At 35.7% G+C, this 19,470-nt stretch overlaps 1 protein-coding gene across 2 annotated transcripts in view; it reads left to right on the forward strand.

Moving 5' to 3' along the window:
- The first annotated feature begins 427 nt into the window (after nucleotides 1-427).
- chst3a (carbohydrate (chondroitin 6) sulfotransferase 3a) overlaps nucleotides 428-19,470 on the forward strand; it is a 73,698-nt gene continuing 54,655 nt past the window's right edge. The window contains exons 1-2 of one of the 2 annotated variants that reach the window (XM_028795488.2): nucleotides 428-906; nucleotides 8,799-8,947. The gene's annotated coding sequence lies outside the window, so the exon portion shown is untranslated. The remainder of the gene's footprint in view (nucleotides 907-8,798; nucleotides 8,948-19,470) is intronic. The other variant, XM_028795489.2, reaches the window with a different exon arrangement.

Below are 19,470 nucleotides of genomic sequence, written 5' to 3' on the forward strand. Positions count from 1 at the left end.
ACACCCGGGCAGTCTGACATAACGCAGGACGACCCATCACGTTAAACAATGGATAAAAAAAATGACAAAACAATTCAACAAGACTTTATCTTGCACCCTAGGAAACCCCTTTACATTACCCGTGTATATACTTTACTTGCGTGGCTTTATAAACATTGCACTTATAATGTCCGACTACACAAGCTTGTGCTCCCCAAAATCTTATAATCGTGTGAGCATAAATAAATGACAAAAGTTCTCTTTTTACTTCACTTAAGTCCAGCGAGCGCTAGGTCAGACAAGAACATGAGAAATACACGACACTAGTGGTTAGGAGTATATGAGACCTTTGATTCAGGCAAGTTCGAGCAGCGGGCTGCAGGAGAGGCTGGTGACCACGTGTCCTGACAACTGACGAGCAGACCCAACTCGCTCTTTTAAAAGCTCTATTAAACTAATAGCTCTTCTTTTGCGCACTCAGGCGACCGTCGGTACTGCGTACGTGCGTGATGTGTGCGATGCTCTGATCATTATCTTAAGCAAAGCGAAACAAAAGAAAGCACAGGCACGTATATACTCATCTCCACAAGGAAGAGGGCCACTGCTTCGTGGATGATAACGAATAAAGCTTGTAACTTTGCTTCATACCGATTACTTTAACGCCAAATTAAGATTCAAAGTGGACAACGACCTGCGCGAGGAACGGGATGCATTTTTTTAGTCTTTCTGCGATCAAGGATTAAACTTCTACTTCGATCATTTTATCTTTGAGTGTCGTGCACAGTTTGCAGGATATGTTCTAATTATTTCATTCTTTCCACTTTAAAATTTGAATGAAAATAGAGTTCCGAGGGATGTGTTAATTCTTTGCTTGTAGCTTGCGGAGAACCTGAAAGTCTGGACTTCTGTTAACTTCTTTGAATGATGGTAAGTGCAACTTACTGAATATGTGTGTGTCTTCATCAGTCCCCGAAATGGTATTGAACGGCTTTGAAAACGAACCGGTAAAGTTATATACTGTTTATGTGCTAATTTATCTTGTATATATATATATATATTTATATTGTATATAATGCATTTATGTTTGATTGTGTCACAGAAACGAAGAAACAGGCGGGTTTGAGTTTTTCCGCACACCTTCCTTCAATTTTCACGGCGAGGTTTGTCATAATCATCATTACTGATATAAGATGCCTCTGTTTGCTTAGTGTTAGACCACCGTCCCACCTCGTTTGGTTCCTGCCTTGTACCTTTTGCTGTATCCGGCTTCTGAAGAGTCTAATCTGCCAAAACAGGTTACTTAAATTAAAATTCGGATTTGTTTAAGCCACTTTCGTACAAAGGTCTGTTATTTTTGTGCACTGTGTATAAGACGGGAGTTTTTATTCAGTAAATTTCGATGGCACAAAAGAGATGCTATGATTTTTGGACGGTAATTTTGACTGTTGCTTAACTGTGCTTTATAATGAATAGCGCTATTTATGTCACTTTCAAAGTTTCCAAGTCTGGGAAAATTCTGTTTATCTTTCTTTAGCCACCGTGAAGTGAAAAAACATCCGACAGTGACTCAAGTCAGCAGAGAGCCGGCAAGGCATGCATTGAAATTGCCTTTATGAGAACACCTTTTAAAACGTGCAGCAGAAGAAACCGCAAATAACAAAACCGAGCGGAAAATCTTCTGCAAATGGAAAGACAACAAAAGCGCAGTGACTGCGCAGACACTGGGGTATCCATTGACTGGGATTAATAAAAGTTGTTTGTGGATGTTTTTAGTAAAATAAAGAAAGCTTTTAAGCTTAATATTTGACGTGGAGAGCGTAGATCCCGAAGATGTGTAGGTGTAGTTTGAGTGTATCGTCGTTTTGGTCCTGCAAAGTTGAATAGCATAGTTGAATAGCACTACTAATCCTGGAAGAAGAGCTTTGGTTCCCTGCTGATCACAGAAGTGCCGAAACATCTCAAAAAGCTGACAGTTAATCTAGTAACAATAAACATTCAGAAGGCACGAAAAACCGTGGTGCTTTTTTTGGTGACAAGTCAATACTGTGTATAGTGACGAAGTGATGCTTGAAAAAGGAAACAATAGGCTTTTAGAAGAAGCTACTAATTAAATACGAGATGGACGGAGAACATAAGAGAATAAAACGGCGTGGTTCCAACAAGCTTTTATTCAACCGCTTAGGCTGTGAGAAAAATTTGAGGAAGTGATGGCTCTTCTTTGTGAAGCGCTGTGAGCACAGCTGACAAAGCCTAGTACTGTATAATGAATTACTGTCATACTTCTAAGGAGGCAAAGGTCGAAGGGAATTCACCACCCCGATACATCTGCGAAAGTTTTCATCCTTCAGGAAAACAAATGCTTTTGTTGTTTTGCTTTGAAAGTTGTTTTTTTTTTGACTGCTCCAACAGTCCAAAATCAAAATTACTACTTTTAAAAGCTGATAAAGCAGTGTCTTTTTTAATATGCTGCTACACCGGTGAACTTTCACTTTAATTCAACATGTCATTAATTTGAGTTAATAGGTTTAGAGAATGGGTGGATGGATATATATGTGTGCATAAGTCACCATTGGCAACTATAAAAACCACAAAGAGACAACTTTCTTAAAATCTGGCTACGGGCCATTACAATTGCTATAGCGATTGGGTACGCACTAAATAACGAGCCTTAACAGGAGGACATCAAGTTTAAACTTATTTTGAGTTATTTATTCCAAAAGGTGGTCCTGCAGATTCTTGACTCTTTTGACCATTTTGATTGGAACAATATGGGATATACTTTATCAGCTGAGTGAGTAATGTGGAACATTTTGGCAGAAAATGGTGACATTGTAATGAATGTATTACATTGGTTCTCATAGCAAGTTTTTAAATAATAATAATAATAATTCATTACATTTATATAGCACTTTTCTAGGTACTCAAAGCGCTATCCACACAGGGAGGAACCAGGAAGCGAACCCACAATCTTCCACAGTCTCCTTACTGCAAAGCAGCAAGTAAAATTTTGTCCAATTGTAGGCATCTGAATAGCTCTATAATACAAGGCATTTTATATCCTTCAGACATTAAGATTTAAAGTTTGCTTCCAGATGAACACGGTTTTCCTACAGTTACAAGCTCTTTTTTTCCTACTGTCTAGATCATTTATTTGAATAAGCTGATGCTTCTGCACTTTGATTTAAACACTAGAGAGCGGTAGTATAAAATGAAAGTTATACAGAACATACCTTGTAGTATTCTTTTTTTATCCACAAAGTGCAAAATTGGCAATTAAAGCGACATGATAGCATAGTGGTTTGAGCTGCTACATTTTGCCTAAAGGAAACTGGGTTTGAGCCCTGGTTGCGTCACTACCCTTTTAGAGTTTGCATATTCTCCTTTTGGTCACTGTGGTTTTCGCTGCACAGCATAAAGTCATGTGGAGTTTTTAAAACTGAGCTGAGTGTGAGTATGAATGTTTCATTTGATAGGCTGGCATCTTGCCCATGCAGGTTTGATTAACATGTTGCACCCAAATTGGATTAATTAGATTTGACAATGGATAAATCTCACAATCATGGATCACATAGCAGTAAGTGTTGATCTTTTTTGACCTGGTCATTCCTAAGTATTCTATTTTATCATCTAATAGTTTTCTCTGGGTGTTTATCCTGTACCCCCAAGTCAAAAAATATGCTATCTATCTATCTATCTATCTATCTATCTATCTATCTATCTATCTATCTATCTATCTATCTATCTATCTATCTATCTATCTATCTATCTATCTTTATTTATTTGTTTATTTGTTTATTAATTATACCCAATGTGATGGCATGTGTGATTGTGTCTAATATTGGTTTGGTTCTTGCATTGTGCTCAATGTTGCCTAAACAAGTAGCTCATGCTCTAGAAAGGGTTTCAGGTTGGCAGGTTACTAAGAACCTTGAGTGTTGTTTTTTTAATATTAAGGGTGCACTAACTTTCATTGAGGCTTGCAGAACTCCTAGCTGCAACACTGTCAGTTTTGTTAATTAATAAACATTCATATACCCAGTAGTTGTCCACACAACCTCATGCATGAAAGTCAGATTTTTTTAAAGGAGTGTAATACAATCCTCACATTGTGTAAAGCACACAGAAATATGAAACCATTATAATCTCGGTTCCCTTTTAATTGTTCCTTCCCAGTTTAGACTGGCAGTGATATCCAAATAAATAATATTTAAATTAGAGGAATAAATTAACCTATTCTAGGTCACCTGTAAGTTATTTCATCCATATGTTTTTTTTACAGTATCTTTGGGAAAAATTTGGACTTAGCATATTGTATTTAAGTTTAAACCAAATTCGATTGAAATATACATTAGATTAGAGTTTTTTTTAAATGGTTTGTCAATTTCCTTTGTTTTCTATTTTAATGTAAAGTTAATGAGCTAGGCTGCTTTTGTAACTCATAATTCAAAGAAATCAGGATGTTTAGACAAGGCTGTATTTGTGGCATTCGTGCAAGTGCAGGAAGATGAAAGACTTCCTGCCTCACAGACACTTGCAGTCTGATGTTAAGTGTTACGAGAGCTTATCCTCCACTGTCTCTGTTTTTTCAAGTTAGCATTACTCGGCTTCTTTCTGTATTATTAATCCACTCGTGACATGGTCACTGTGTCCTCATTTAATTCTGTTTTATCATTATAAAAGGACTGTTCTTTGATCTTAATGTTCAGCTTAGTCTTTCTTAATGCTGTTGTTATTTAAAATCTATGCATATCATAGTAAGACACATTAAGTATCTCAGAGTTTGCCCCAGGAAATGAGCAGCAAACCTGATAAACTCATTTCTTTGATGCATATTATTACACACTCTTAGTATATACAGGTCAGGCTTTTTGCAGTGATGACAGCACATCTTAGTTATTGGCTGTTTATTACAGGATATTTAATACAACATGAGTAGAAGAAAATGAGGAAAAAGTCAAATTTTAAGTGATTATTGGGAAATAAAACACTGGATTCATACTGTTTAGTACCAATGACTTTCTGTTCAGGGCAGCATGGTGGTCCTGTCATTAGTGCTGCATTCTAACAAGAGACTGCACCAAAATCCTGGCTTAGTCACTTTCTGTGTGTAGTCTCCATTTTCTCTCAATGTCTGTGCTAATTTTTCTTTAGATACTCCAGTTTTAATCATTTATTCCACTGGTTTGATGGGTTTGGTCATTGTAAATTGGGTCATTGTGGGCTTATGCATAAATACGCCGCATGACTCACTGGTGCCCCATTCCTTGGTGGTTCGCACTTTGTGTTGAAAGCTGCTAGGATAGCCTTCGCCCCCCATAATGTTAAATAGAATTAAGTGGGTGAGAAACTGGATGGGGGTCTTATTGTAAGCATGAGTTCAGGTCTACTCAAACTTATATATTGCCAGTCAACATAGTTGCTGGGAATTGTTCTTGGTGTTACAACGTAAATACAGTTAAACAACATACAGTATCATATAATAGACCCTGTGCTAGAAGTAGTGATTTCTAAAAATGAAAGTAGCATTAATATCTTAATGAAGTAGTATGCCCGAAATTAATTCTACACACATACAGTATAAATATAATCCTTTATAATAGGTAGAATTGATCATTCCCGGTTCCTTCCTGTGTGGGTAGCGCTTTGAGTACTGAGAAAAGCGCTATATAAATGTAATGAATTATTATTATTATGAGAAAACAAAAAACTCCTTTTTTGGAAAAATAATCGGGAGTGGGTGACATCAGAACACTGCTCTTATAAAGAGACGACTTATCAGTAAATAAGACTAACTGATTCTTACAAGCCCTTATGTACGGTATTAGTTTAGTAGTAGGTTTCATTTAAGACTGAGAAAGTATACTGTAGTATATTAGAACATTTTTGAACATTAATGTCAGAAAGTAATGGCTTGTTAAAAGTGACTTTTCCTTTAAAGACAAAAATTATACACATCTATTGTATTAGAAAAGAATTTACGCAATAGAGGTAACTTGTTATTATAACTGGATTGCTGCCGTCGGGCAGTAAGATTACATTTTATAGGTTTTCAAATCTTGCTAATGTGGAATAGCTGGTATCACCAGTGGGTTAGTATTATGCAGTTTAAATACTTTAGGGGAGGATTGTGTTGCAATTGGATATGCTGTTGTCTTAAAGCCCCAGGGGACCAGATTTAAATGTTAACCTGTACACTTTGTGTAGTTTTCACGATCATCTTGCATTTGTGTGGACTTTTCAGCAGATTCACCATTTATAATGATAGGTGCAGTATGAGTAACTGTGGGTACATGCATGAGTATAGCCAGTCCAGGGTTGGTTCCTTCCTTGCACCTAATGTTACCAGGACAATTGATATACTGTAATTCCATAAATAATTATGAGATTCTTCTTTTCCTTTCTATTGTAAGTAAATAAGGAAGTTGTTAAGGAGTTACTCCTTCATTGCAGCTCACTGATTTAATGACTTGTGGCTGAATCAGCTAATGGGGGATATTTTAGATATTATCAATGGCAGACTAATATATATGCTAGGATAATGTTCCTTCAGCAGGGCAGGTTAGTGTGCTTAAGCATGGGTGGAGTCTTCTCTTGATACTGTGCTATTAAAGTACTAATTTAAATCGACCAATGTGTGTAACTTGATTTTGAGATATCATGTAAAACTTTGTCTGCTTCAGTTTCTCTAATATCTTGGAAATTGTAGTAGTTTACTTGCTAACCAAAGGTTTATCTTGTGTGAACATCAACATAGAGGCATCATTTAACCTTGGGTGTCCCCTGTAGTAGCACCTGCTTTCAGATTTTTTCTCAAGTTTAACTGAGACTTAACAACAGTATCTCTTTCTTTACTTCATTTTATGCTTCATCTTTCCAAATTCCAGCTCTAGGGAGGTGTGTTTTTGCTAAATACTTTGTGAAATCTGTGTCCTTATACAATTGGTCTTTTTACACAGAAAAATGTTTTCTGTCTGGCATGAGCCCAGACTTTCTCCAGAGACTGCTAGGTTTAATACTTGCCTGTTTTTTTCCCTGGTATGATAACAAACTCACCAGTTTAGCAGAAATGACAATTTTGAAGTGTTGCAGTGTTACCCTCGACAAACAGCAAAATCAATTACTGTATAGCTCTCTGTGACATCTTTGTTTCAGTTTAAGCCCTGTTTCACAGGATGTGGGTGTGCAAGAAAATTCAATATGTACTGTAAGTCTATTAAAAAATTGTTTAAAATATGGATAAATCCTCAAGGTTGATTCAAATCTAGAGGACAAGATGCCCAGCTGGTGCTAAATTCAGTTTTAAAATGGCTGATGTTTTGTTTATCATTTATGTCGCGTGAACTCATGAGATTCTTGTCCAAAATATTTTGCTTAGTCAGCAGAGATAAAAAAAAGATGTGATAAACTGTAGAGAATGTAATGTTATGCTTGGAAGAGAACATTGTTTTTGAAGAGAATTAATGTGGCACTTTTGTCTGTGGGAATAGGAAGTGTGACGTTCAGTTTGGATCCCTTTGGGTATAAGTGAGTTTTGGAATGATTATTATCACACGTTTCCTCAATTTGTTTAAAACCATGCATCATAATAAAGTTTTGAATATTTCAGTGCTTACATGGATGTTAATTTTGTAGGTGATTTCATTACTTTTTCCACTAAATAGAGTCATTGCAAGAATGTTGAATTTTACTTATGTATATAATTTATGAATGTAAAACTATCCTTTTAAAAGAGAGTTTGTAAGATTCCCCAGGCTCTGGAGTGAATGTTTACATAGTGTCCTGGGAACTAGTCTAGGGAGTGGAATGTAATTTATTAATCTTCAGATGGCCTAATTCAGCTCCTAGATGTATGTGACCTTGGATTCTTGGTTCTGAAAAGAGCATACGATGACATAATCTTAATTGTTGCAATACAAGTGGACAGTGTACAAAAACATACATATTGTAAGGTTAAAGGTTCCTTTGTGCGGCATGGTGGTTCAGTCATTAGCACTGCCGTCTCACAAATTCAGCATACTGGGTTCCAATCCCTGCCTGGGCTCTGTGTGGAGTGTGCATTTCCTCTCCTGTTCTAATGGATACTAATCTAGGTACCCTGGTTTTTCTTTCCTCATTAGAAAGACATGAACGTAAGGTTAAACAGTTACTTTACATTGGCTCCATGTGACTGTGGCTGTGTGCATAAGCATCCTTTGTGATGGATTGGTACCCCGTCCATGGTTGGCTCCTGCCACCTGTAACCTTATAATTGTTTTAAGTGGGTTTAGACAATGACTTTCCTTGGTCTCCTATTTTGATATGTACCATATTTCCAGTCTTCCCAGAAAATGTTGTAAATTGTAATTGCTGGAATATTTTACAGATTACTGTGAATTATTTAATACTACTTACAACCTCAATGTTTATAGTACTTCCCTTACATTTTCACCCAAAAATGTAAGCGTTCTTTCACTTTCAGTCCTGCTTATTCCAATAGAGGATCGGAGGGGCAGCCAGACCCAATACCAGCAGTATCAGGTGGAATCAGCTCCAGTTTCTCTGTCAGTCTAATGCATTGCAAACTCACTTGTACATCTATACATACTTCATTAGGAAGCGTTTACAATCTTCAATCAACCTAAACCAAAATTCTTCGTTGGATTTAAGAAAAAAAATGGAAAAACCCATGAGGAAATCTATACACTGCCTAAGCCAGGCATGGGAACTCAACGCTATAGAGCTGTGAAGCAGTCAAGATAACCACTGTGCTATTAATCATGTGCATATTTACTTAAAAGTTATTAATGAACTTACCCTAATGATTGTGTTTTTCTTTCTAGGGTAGTGTTTTAATGGAATTCTTGTAATTCTTCTCATGGAAGAATTGGAACCAGCACTTGATGCTTCGCTTCTATGAGCATATTTCAAATTTTGGATTTGATGAAATATTTTAAAAGCAGCTGCTTTTAAAATTTCAAGATTTTTCATGGTAAGTATCTAGTTCTCTAAATAGAACCACTGAGTGTAAAGCAGGGATGTTATGGCATAGCCTCCAAATTACTAACACTGTAATGCCGTTAATAGCCATTTGAAAGAAAACTTTTGTCACAATGTGTTTATGTACTGTGTTTGCATGTGTGTATATATGTGTGATACATATATACTTATACAATCACATACTTAATTGATATACAGTTTGTGTATGTATCTATTTATATAATGTATAAATATAGGTTTGGAGTGAGATAATAAGCAAGAAATCCTCATGCACTTTGAACTGCATGGTTAAAGCTTGACTGCTGTAATCGTCTCCTTATAATAACCAAGTAAATTTAGATTAGCTTAACCAAGGCACATGACATATGGTCACAGACACTTTTCTAGATGTACTGTTCAAAAACTGTATGATGGTGGGTGCTAACTACAGCAGAGACCTTTCACATTTCATTCCCCTGTTCTACCATTTTTCCATTAGTGACAGCTGTTCTCATGTACAGAGTTAGGTATCTTATCACTCCTATCATGTTTCTGTTTATAACAAAGTATGTTGCTGTCCATTTCTTTATTTTCCTGGCATATATAATTAATTGAATAGTAACTGTGTTCATTTTATATCTTAGTGCTTCTGATATGCATATGCATTTAATTCTTCTGGTCAAATTTATGTGAAACAGTTATTTGATTATCCATTTATTATTTATATTAATTATACCATAGCTAGGATACTATGTCTGGCCTTAAACTTGTGTTTTCACACCATATTTTAAATTAATAATTAGAATAATTTTACTATTAAGATTTTTAGTTACTAGGACCCATGTGGTTCTAGTTAATGAATTTTCACATTATGAACAGAATGACCTAGTTTGTGAACTTAATAAACAATGTTACTTCTCATGCTAGACAACTTAAATACTGTCATATACAGTACATGGTATGATAAGTCCATAGCAGGCATAGAGTTTATTTGTTTTTCACTCCACATTACAATTTCCATGGAGAACTGCATGCTCTGCTTTGTTGTGTGTGTTTTTAATAATTTTCTACGCTTTCATGTACATTCAGCAAGTAAACAGTTAATTAGCCTTATTAGCCATATTTCAAGATGAGTAATTGATCCGCTTTCATAGATTAATAACCGTTAAATGTTAAAAAGATACAGTGCTTATTAATAATGAAAATAATGCATTTCCCAGAAAATGTTTTATTTATGCATTATGCATATAAGAATTTGTTTTAACATTAAGTATTTATATATGACCCATCTGTCATTTTGTAAAGGTTATAGGTTTATATGATCATTATTGTCAAGTGTACAGATTATTCAGGGTTACATTAGTGAAAAGTGCTTTTATGCCTATTTGTTTAAGAATAGTAGTATTTATCCTTTCTACCCCAATAACCATTAATGCCAATATAACAATAGAATTCATAGCCATAATACCTGGCAATAATATGAAATCTAGGTCAAAGCTATCATATGTAAAAATGTTCTACCTTAACTTAAGACTAGAAGATGTCAACAAAGGAACAGAAGCAATGTTTTTATGACCAAACATTGAACTTTGTGAGCTAGAATGTCAAAGGTCTCAGTCATGAATTAAAGAGAAAGAAAGTATTCACTCACTTAACAGGTTTGAATACCAAGATAGTACCAGTTTTGGTTGCAAAGGAATTGGATTGGCCAAAGTTTTTACTTCAGCTATACAAAGAAAAACAGTGATGTGGGAATCTTGCTTAATACACAGAATTATCCCATTTGTAGTGTCAAACGTAATATATGATCCTGAAGGATGATATGTCATGGTGATGGGCAATTTATTTAATACTAAAGTGATTCTGATAAATATTTATGCACCTAACGTGGATGATAAAGATTTCATATTCAATGTAAACACTCAAAAAATTAAAATGGCCAGAGACTTTAATTTTGTATTAAATCGAGACCTGAATAGGTCTTCAGTTACAGTGGCAATAACATCTAATACTGCAAAAATAATTACAGTTTGTAATAGATCAGACCTTATTAGACCCATGGAAGTTTTTAAATCCTAACTTTAGAGTGTATTCCTTCTTCCCACATGTTCATCAGCATTACTCAAGAAGATATTTCTTCATAGAAAATCATTTTTTTGTCCACTATCAAATCTTGCAAGTTTGACGCTATTGTAATCTCCAGCCATACCCCTCTGATCATGGAGCTTAACTTACTATGTTCTACTCACTCATTTTGTTGCCGGCATCTTAAAAACGCTGTCATTAGCTGAGGAGCACTGTACTGAATTCATATATAAGCAAGCTGATTTTTTTCTGGATGCAAATGCATCCCCAGAGGTCTCTGCAGAAATACTCTGTGAAACTCTAAAGGCATTTTTAAGAGGACAGATTAACAATATCTTTCTCACAAAAATAAATTGGAAACCAAGAAGGCATCCGAATTCATCAGCAAAATTACTATAATACATCTGGAATAAGCCAGGTCTCCAAATGAGGAACTTTATAGGAAAAGACAAGTTTTGCAATCAGAATGTATCCCTTTTACTACTAAAGAAACAGAACAGTTCATCTTTAAATCACAACATCGTTATTATGAATATGGAAAGAAGGCCAATAAGATTTTAGCTCAAGAAATCCACAAAGTTCCCAATGCAATCACAGCAATTACCAACATAGACAGAGACAAAATCATAGACCATAAACATATAACCCACACATTTAGAGAGTACTATAAGCCTTTATATTCTACTCAGTCTAAAGAAAATAAGAAACAATCTAATGAGTTCTTTGACACATTACAGATACAACAGCTAGATACTCTTAATGCTGTGGAACTGGATAAACCTCTGACACTCTCAGAATTGCTTGATATTATAAACTCACTTCAAACTGGGAAAGCAGCAAGCCCTGATGGTCACCCAGTGGAATTTTATAAACAATTTTCAAATAAGTTAGCTGTAATATTATTAGCAAAATTTACAGAAGCTAAAGACAACAAAATTTTACCTTAAACTTTTCGCCCAGCATTAATTTCCAGCTTTCCTAAGAAAAATCAAGACTTACTGCATTGTGCATCATACAGACCAATCTCACTCCTGATTAATGATGTTAAGATACTTTCAGAAGTTCTAGCTAAATGGAATGAGAAAGTGCTTCCTTCTGTAATATCACAAGAGCAAACCGGATTTATTAAAGGTAGACTCTTAGCTTCTGATCTTTGACAATTGTTTAATACAGGGGTCCTCAATCACGGTCCTGGAGGGCCGCAGAGGCTGCAGGTTTTTCCTCCAACCCAATTGCTTAATAAGAAGCACTTATTGCTCAAGTGACACTTCTGCTTCACTTTAGTTGTCTCGCTCGTTAAGACTTTGAGCCCTTATTGCTTATTTTAGTCTTAAACAGCTGTAGTCTTGGTTTTTAATTGCTCCTTATTAGCAATAACATGCAAATGACAAAAGAAACCAGCATTTCTCCATTTAGCTTGTTTCCATTTACACCTGTGTGTATTTATTATGCACTATTGGGTTTAATTAAATACATGTGAAGAGAAAAAGTGAAGGACTGAGAATTACTCATCCATTTTAGCCTTCAAATCATTTGGATGATATCCTTAGAAAGAGGAAGAAAATCTAGGCTATGAGAATTACCTGACAGAGTTAAAGCACTAACAAGCCATGAAATTAAATTATTGGCAAGAATTGACTTCTAATTAAGCAATCGGGTTAGAACAAAAACCTGCAGCCACTGCGGCCCTCCAGGACTGTGATTGAGGACCCCTGGTTTAATATAATACTACCCAAATTCTAAAGCAGTTGGGACACTGTGTAAAATGTAAAAAAAAAATAGAATGCAGTGATTTACAGTGTCTCAAAAATGTTGGGATGGGGGCAACAAAAGGCAATAAAAGTAAGTGATACTAAAAAGGAACAGCTAGAGGAAAATTTTGCAACTAATTAGGTTAATTGGCAGCATGATTGGGTATCAAAAGAGCATCTTAAAGAGGCAGTGTCTCTCAGAAGTAAAGATAGGCAGAGGTTCATCCATCTACAGTACATAATATCATCAAACAATTTGAGAATCCGGAGAAATCTCTTTACTCACAGGACAAGACTGAACATTAATTTTGAATGCCTGTTATCTTCAGGGCCTCAGGCTGCACTGCATTAAAACCTGTCATGATTCTTTCATGGAAATCACTGCATAGGCCCAGAAACACTTTCAGAAAAATCATTGTCTGTGAAAACAATTTACTGTTCCATCCACAAATGCAGGTTAAAGCTCTATAATGCAAAGAAGAAGTCATATGTGAACATGATTTAGAAACACCAATGTCTTCTCTAGGCCAAAGCTCATTTAAAATTGACTGAGGCAAAGCGGAAAACTGTTCTGTGGTCAGATGAATTGAAATTTGACATTCTTTTTGGAAAACATGGATGCTGCGTCCTCCGGAATAAAGAGGAGAGGGACCATTCGGCCTGTTATCAGTGCTCATTTCAAAAATCTGCATCTCTAATGGTATGGGGGTACATTAGTGTCTATGGAGCTTGCAAAAGGTTTTATATACAGTTTTTAGAGCAATATATGCTTCCATCCAGACAATGTTTTTTTCAAGGAATGCCTTGCATATTTCAGCAAGATAATGCTAAGCTGTATATGGCATCTATTAGAACAGCATGGCTTCGTAGTTTAAGAGTCCAGGTGCTGAACTGGCCTGCCTACAGTCTAGACCTTTCACCAATTGAAAATATAAAATGAAAAATGTGACAAAGAAGACCCAGGACTTTTGAGCAGATAGAATCCTATATCAGACAAGAATGGGACAACATTCCTCACCCAAAAGTCCAACAACTGGTCTCCTCAGTTTCCAGACATTTACAGACTGTTGTTAAAAGAAGAGAGAATGCTACACAGTGGTAAACATGGCTCTGTTCCAACTTTTTTCAGATGTGTTTCTGCCATCAAATTCAAATAACTATTCTTTTCTTAAAATGGTACATTTTCTCAGTTTAAACAATTCTTATGTTTTTTATGTTCTATTGTGAATAAAATTTCAGTTTATGAGATTTGCAAATCACTGCATTCTGTTTTTATTTACATTTTACATAGTGTCCCAACTTTTTTGGAATTGGGGTTGTATATTCACCCATTAAATATAGCACCCCAGAGATCTTACTATCTTTGGATGAAGAAAAGCATTTGACGTGGTTGAATGGGACTACCTATTCACCATATTGCACAAATTTGGGTTCAGCCCAGACATACTGTATGTGCATGGATCAAACTACTCTATACTAGTCCAGAAGCCTCCTTTCATATTAGCAACATTATTTTGGACTACTTCAAACTAAAACGCAGTACTAGACAAGGATGCCCCTATCACCTTTGTTCTTAGCAATTGCCATTGAGCCAGTAGCTGTTTGCTTTCGAAATGCATCAGAGATAAAGGGGACTTTCAGAGAAGGACTTGAGTAGAAAATATCATTATATGCAGATGATATGGTGCTGTATGTAAAATTCCATGCCAGCAGTCCTAAAAGCTCTAGCAGATTTTCAAAATATATATGGACTCAAAATTAACTTCAATAAATGTGTGCTTTTTCCAGTGAACTCTCTAGCACACAATGCTAGACTGGAAACCTTCCCATTTATCTAAGCAGAATAGTTTAAATATCATATGGGTAAATATCACAAGTAAATGTAAAGCTCTTTTTCAACAAAATTTTGCTGTCTGCTTGGAAAAAATTTAAACAAGTTGTGAATAAATTCCATCTTCCATCTCACATTAGCAGGTAGAATCAACACTGTTAAGATGAACATCCTTCCTAAGCTTCTTTTTCTATTTCAAAGCATCCCAATAGATATTAACAAGTATTTTTTTAAGAAATTAGATTCAATCATAACGTCATTTGTTTGGAATTCTAAACATCCACACATCCAAAGGGCGACTCTACAATGACCTAAAGCAGAAGGGGGCATGGCACTATCTAACTTTCAGTTTTATTACTGGGTAGCAAATATACAGGTCATATAAACCTGGACATTGACACACATTGATGAATATACACAAACCTGATCTGCAATAGAATTAAAATCTTACAGTACTTCTTTATATTCTCTGCTCTGAGCCCCAGTAAATACAAATTATCATCAGAACACTGCCCTTCATTCACTCAGAATATGGAACCAATGAAGGAAGCACTTTAAGACAGAGAAGATTCTATCTGTTGCACCTCTACATGATAACCACCTCAAACATGCACAGTATTTAATGCTTGGAAAATATCTGGGATTAAAATATTTAGAGACTTGCACATCGATAATGTTTTTGCATCCTATGAGCAATTAAGCTTCAAATTAAACTTCTCATCAACACAATTTCTCCACTACTTTTAAGCTAAAACTTTGCTAAATTGAACCTGCCCAATTTTCCTTACCTTCTACCTATTTCTATTCTAGAAGAAATATTGATCAGCTTGAAGACATTTTAAAGTCCCTATCTTTCAAAGGTCCCAGGCTACAATGAGGAAAGTATCTTTCACTTAACATTTCAGAAAAGGAGTGGAAGGCAGCCAAGCACAGAATATAGTCTACCTCCATATGCGTAAAATACTCAATTATTCAACTTAAAATCTTCTGTCAAGCACATTTATCTCGATTAAAACTGTCAAAATGTTTCCAGAGCAAGATTCTAACCTGTGAACATTACAATCTAGCTCCAGCCTCACTGGACCACTGTTTTGGGCATGCACCAAATTAACATCGATTTGGACAAAAATCTTTGAATGCCTATTAGATAGCCTTGGTGTCATAATCACTCCTAACTCATTAGCTGCTGTGTTTGATGTACTCCTAGATGGTCTTAAAATGAACAAATCATATTTGCCTTTACCTCACTACCAGCACGTAGACTTATCTTGCTCAACTGAAAGAATCCCACCTGACCACTTTTAAGTCAGTGGGTAACTAATGTCCTATACCAGGGGTGTCCATCTTCAGTCCTGGAGGGCCGCAGTGGCTGCAGGTATTCATTGTAACCATCTTCTTAATTAGTGACCACTTTTAACGGCCAATTAACTACTTTTGCCTTCATTTTAATTGACTTTACTCAGACCCCTGATTTGTTTCTTTTTTCCTTAATTAGCAGCCAAACAATAATGAGACCAAAAACATGCCAAAACACGATGCTAAACTGCGTCCATCATACAATATTTGTAAATAAAGAAAGGCAAAGGTCTCAGTAAGGTTGACTTGCTTAGGTCAACAAAACATTTTGATAATGTTCTTAGAAAAAAACAGAAAATCAACAGTTTTGGAAGTACCTTCTGTGGCAGACTAAGAGCCTCAACAAGCCATGGAATTAAATAACAGGTTTAATTAACAGCAAGAATTGGCTTCTCATTAAGCAAAATGTTTGGAGTGAAATTGTTTGGAGTGTGAAGCCCCAATTTAGCTGGTCATCTAATGGCTCACTTCATATATCATTTCTGCTTGGCTGCTATTTAATGAGGAAAAGAATCAATTTAGAGGACTGAATCCTTAAAATTAGGGCTATTTAAATGAAGGGAAAATATGTCAGTTAGCAATGAAAACTGGTCACTGATAATGAAAAGGGTCAGAATGAACACCTCCAGTGACTGTAGCCCTCCAGGCCTGGAGTTGGACACCCCTGTCCTGTACTATTGGAAATTGGAAAAAAATCAAATTTTCATTCAGAGGACCTGTTCAAAACTTTTTAAAAGTATGGCAAGGTATAATCAATAACTTTTTAGAATAATCTTCTATATCAGGGAAAAGGCTATTCTTCCTTCCTTACTGCTTTAAAGAGTTGCTTTGTTGGTGGGCTCTACCATCTCTTTCATTTGGATGGAGGATGAAATTTGGTTTTGCTAAGCTTGATTTGATTGTATGGATTGTTATTTGCTTCTAATTAAAATTAACAAAAAAAAAGAATAGGAGCTTGTGGATTTTCCTGGAGTCAGTTGCATGCACAGCCTATTAAATGTCATAGGACTGATGTTCCTGAAATGCTCGTGTAGCCTTTTGTAACATTTAAAATACATGTTAAATTCATCATTGACTGGGAGATGCTATTCAAGAGACCACTTTACCTGTGAGTACACATGGCTAGCTGGACACAGCATCTTAGTAAGGCTGTCAGGTGTACAGTAGTTTTGGTTGGAATTTTTTACATTCACATTACCACTGATTTCATTTGTCAGTCTTTATCAATGTAATGTCATGTTATTGTGATAGTGCCTCTTGATCATTATCATAGTCCAAAGTGATTTGTGAGTATGAGCTTGAGCTGCATTCATATATTAAGGCGCAGCTGTGAAATGCAGACTTCCCACAGAGAAATTTCACATGAACTCTCTTCGCATTAGTAGCTCCTAGTGGGACAGTCAGAGGAAATAAATGTTACCCAAAATAGCTCAGTTGTTGCTTACTAAATAAAAAAAAAAAATCCAGGTCAGCCAGAAATGGCACTTTTGGGGTTTCATTGTATTTGGACAAATAAAAAACACACTTAATGTGTTTATTATTATTTATTGTTATTATTAATAATGATAATAATACTAATTACCTTTTTCTTTGTACTTAATTACTTTTTGTGCAGGATGGGTAGCAAATCAACACAACAAAGTGGTATGGTGATTAGTGACAAGTGGTAACTTTGTCAAATCCCATAGCATTGGAATGAAGTATTAAATTAGATTAAATATACTTAATTAATCCTCACAGGAAAATTAATAATTACTGGCAGTGGCTAACTGGCACCTCTGTGTCTTCTCAGTATAGTTTTTTTCTAAACAGCAGGTGGCAGTACCCCCAGATAGAAAGGGCCCTTCTACCCAATGATTCCAGTGCACCTTTATCAGAGGTGACTTTTCCATAGGCAGGCAAACAACTTGGCAGTAGGGCAGTGGCACCAAGTGCCACATTTGAGTATTAAGAAGAAAAACAGAATAGGTGAGGGTTAGTAACAAATTATGACACATTATAGATAGTAATTTGGTATTTCAATAGAGTATTATGCGGTCACCCCTTCACTTAAAATGTTCCCAAGGGCTGGATTAAGATGAAATTGGGCCTGATGCTGCAGCGCAAAAAAGGCCTATTTTTTCTCGGCATTGGTGCATGTGCAATCGACACTCACCGTACATGCGCACTCATGACGCAACCAGCCAGCCTTTATTGAATATGAATAATAATAACGACGTAGTATCGTAACAACTCGAGATTAACATCAAACTATGTAATATCAACATTCAATAGCAATTGTCTGAAAAGTGCACTTAATGCAGAAAACCTAACAATGAAATACACAAAATTTCGCAATTCTCTTACGAAACAGAGTAAGAAAAAATGAATTTGTAGAGACATAGGGTCAAAGTGTCTTCAAAGTGTCCACGATTTAAATTTCATAATAGACCAAAATCCTGTCGAGGATTTTAAAAATTCTAAACATCCATGCTGGGCCCGCGGGCCAGCTTTTAGTTTTACCTTTACAGATAATCATTTAAATAGCCATTGATTTTTACTGTACAACTAACTTTCAAGGTGAAAAATTTATTACGTGGCACTTACCGAACAATAATGAAGTGGCAAGTATCCCCAAAATATTGCAAAAAACGCAGCTAAATTACTAAGTAAACTGTTTAACGTATAATTGATAGCATTAACTTGAAATCTTCGGTTAACAATAAACACAACAACGTTATAGTTAAGTCCCAGCGCAAAGAACAATAGTAACTGTATAATAAGTAACGCTGTGTCTATGTGTCCGAAAGTTGGACTCCAAATTTCATTCTAAGAATTATTTTGAGGTTAATATAGCAAAGGAAAACTGTTCCGCTTCCGGAAAATTCTCGTCTATTTTTATCTGGGCCTATTTCAGGAATGGGCCTAATGCTGCAGCATCAATAACACCCACCTTAATCCGGCCATGGCTGTGCTCCTACAGCAGAAAAATACACGATGGCAACTTCATACACTAAATTAGATTTGAGTTATTCCTCTGTTTTTACAGTGCAATATTTTCTAGTATTCCTGAGCTGTCATTTTAAAAGCACTCACAGTCTCTGCCAATGCTTTTCTTTTGTCATTTATATTTATTTTAGTAGTAGTGTTGCCATCATATGTACAGAATGCAGTGAAATTCTCACATGCATTGATACTTGAGTGTTTTTTTCATTTAGATACTGAATGGTAATCACTTGTGTTCTATAAAGAACCTTGCTGTGGTAGATACTTTGAATTGCACTATATACAAAAATAGATTGAAGGATGTAAAGAGGTCAGAAAGTGAAAATGGCTAGTTTGGTGGGCTCCGGCCTTTAGTTTAAAAGTAAAGAAGTATAAAACATCATTGGCTTTTCCATAATGTCTGTCTGTGGGGAACAATACATGTGTTTATTAGAAGAGATGTGTAAGGTCATGGATTTTTTCTTTGTGTGTGGTGTTACTTTTCTTATTAGAAGTCTTTAAGAATTTTTCTCATTTATCCAAGATGAT

Source organism: Erpetoichthys calabaricus, chromosome 2, assembly GCF_900747795.2.
Source record: "Erpetoichthys calabaricus chromosome 2, fErpCal1.3, whole genome shotgun sequence".
In the NCBI taxonomy this organism is placed as follows: Eukaryota; Metazoa; Chordata; class Cladistia; order Polypteriformes; family Polypteridae; genus Erpetoichthys; species Erpetoichthys calabaricus.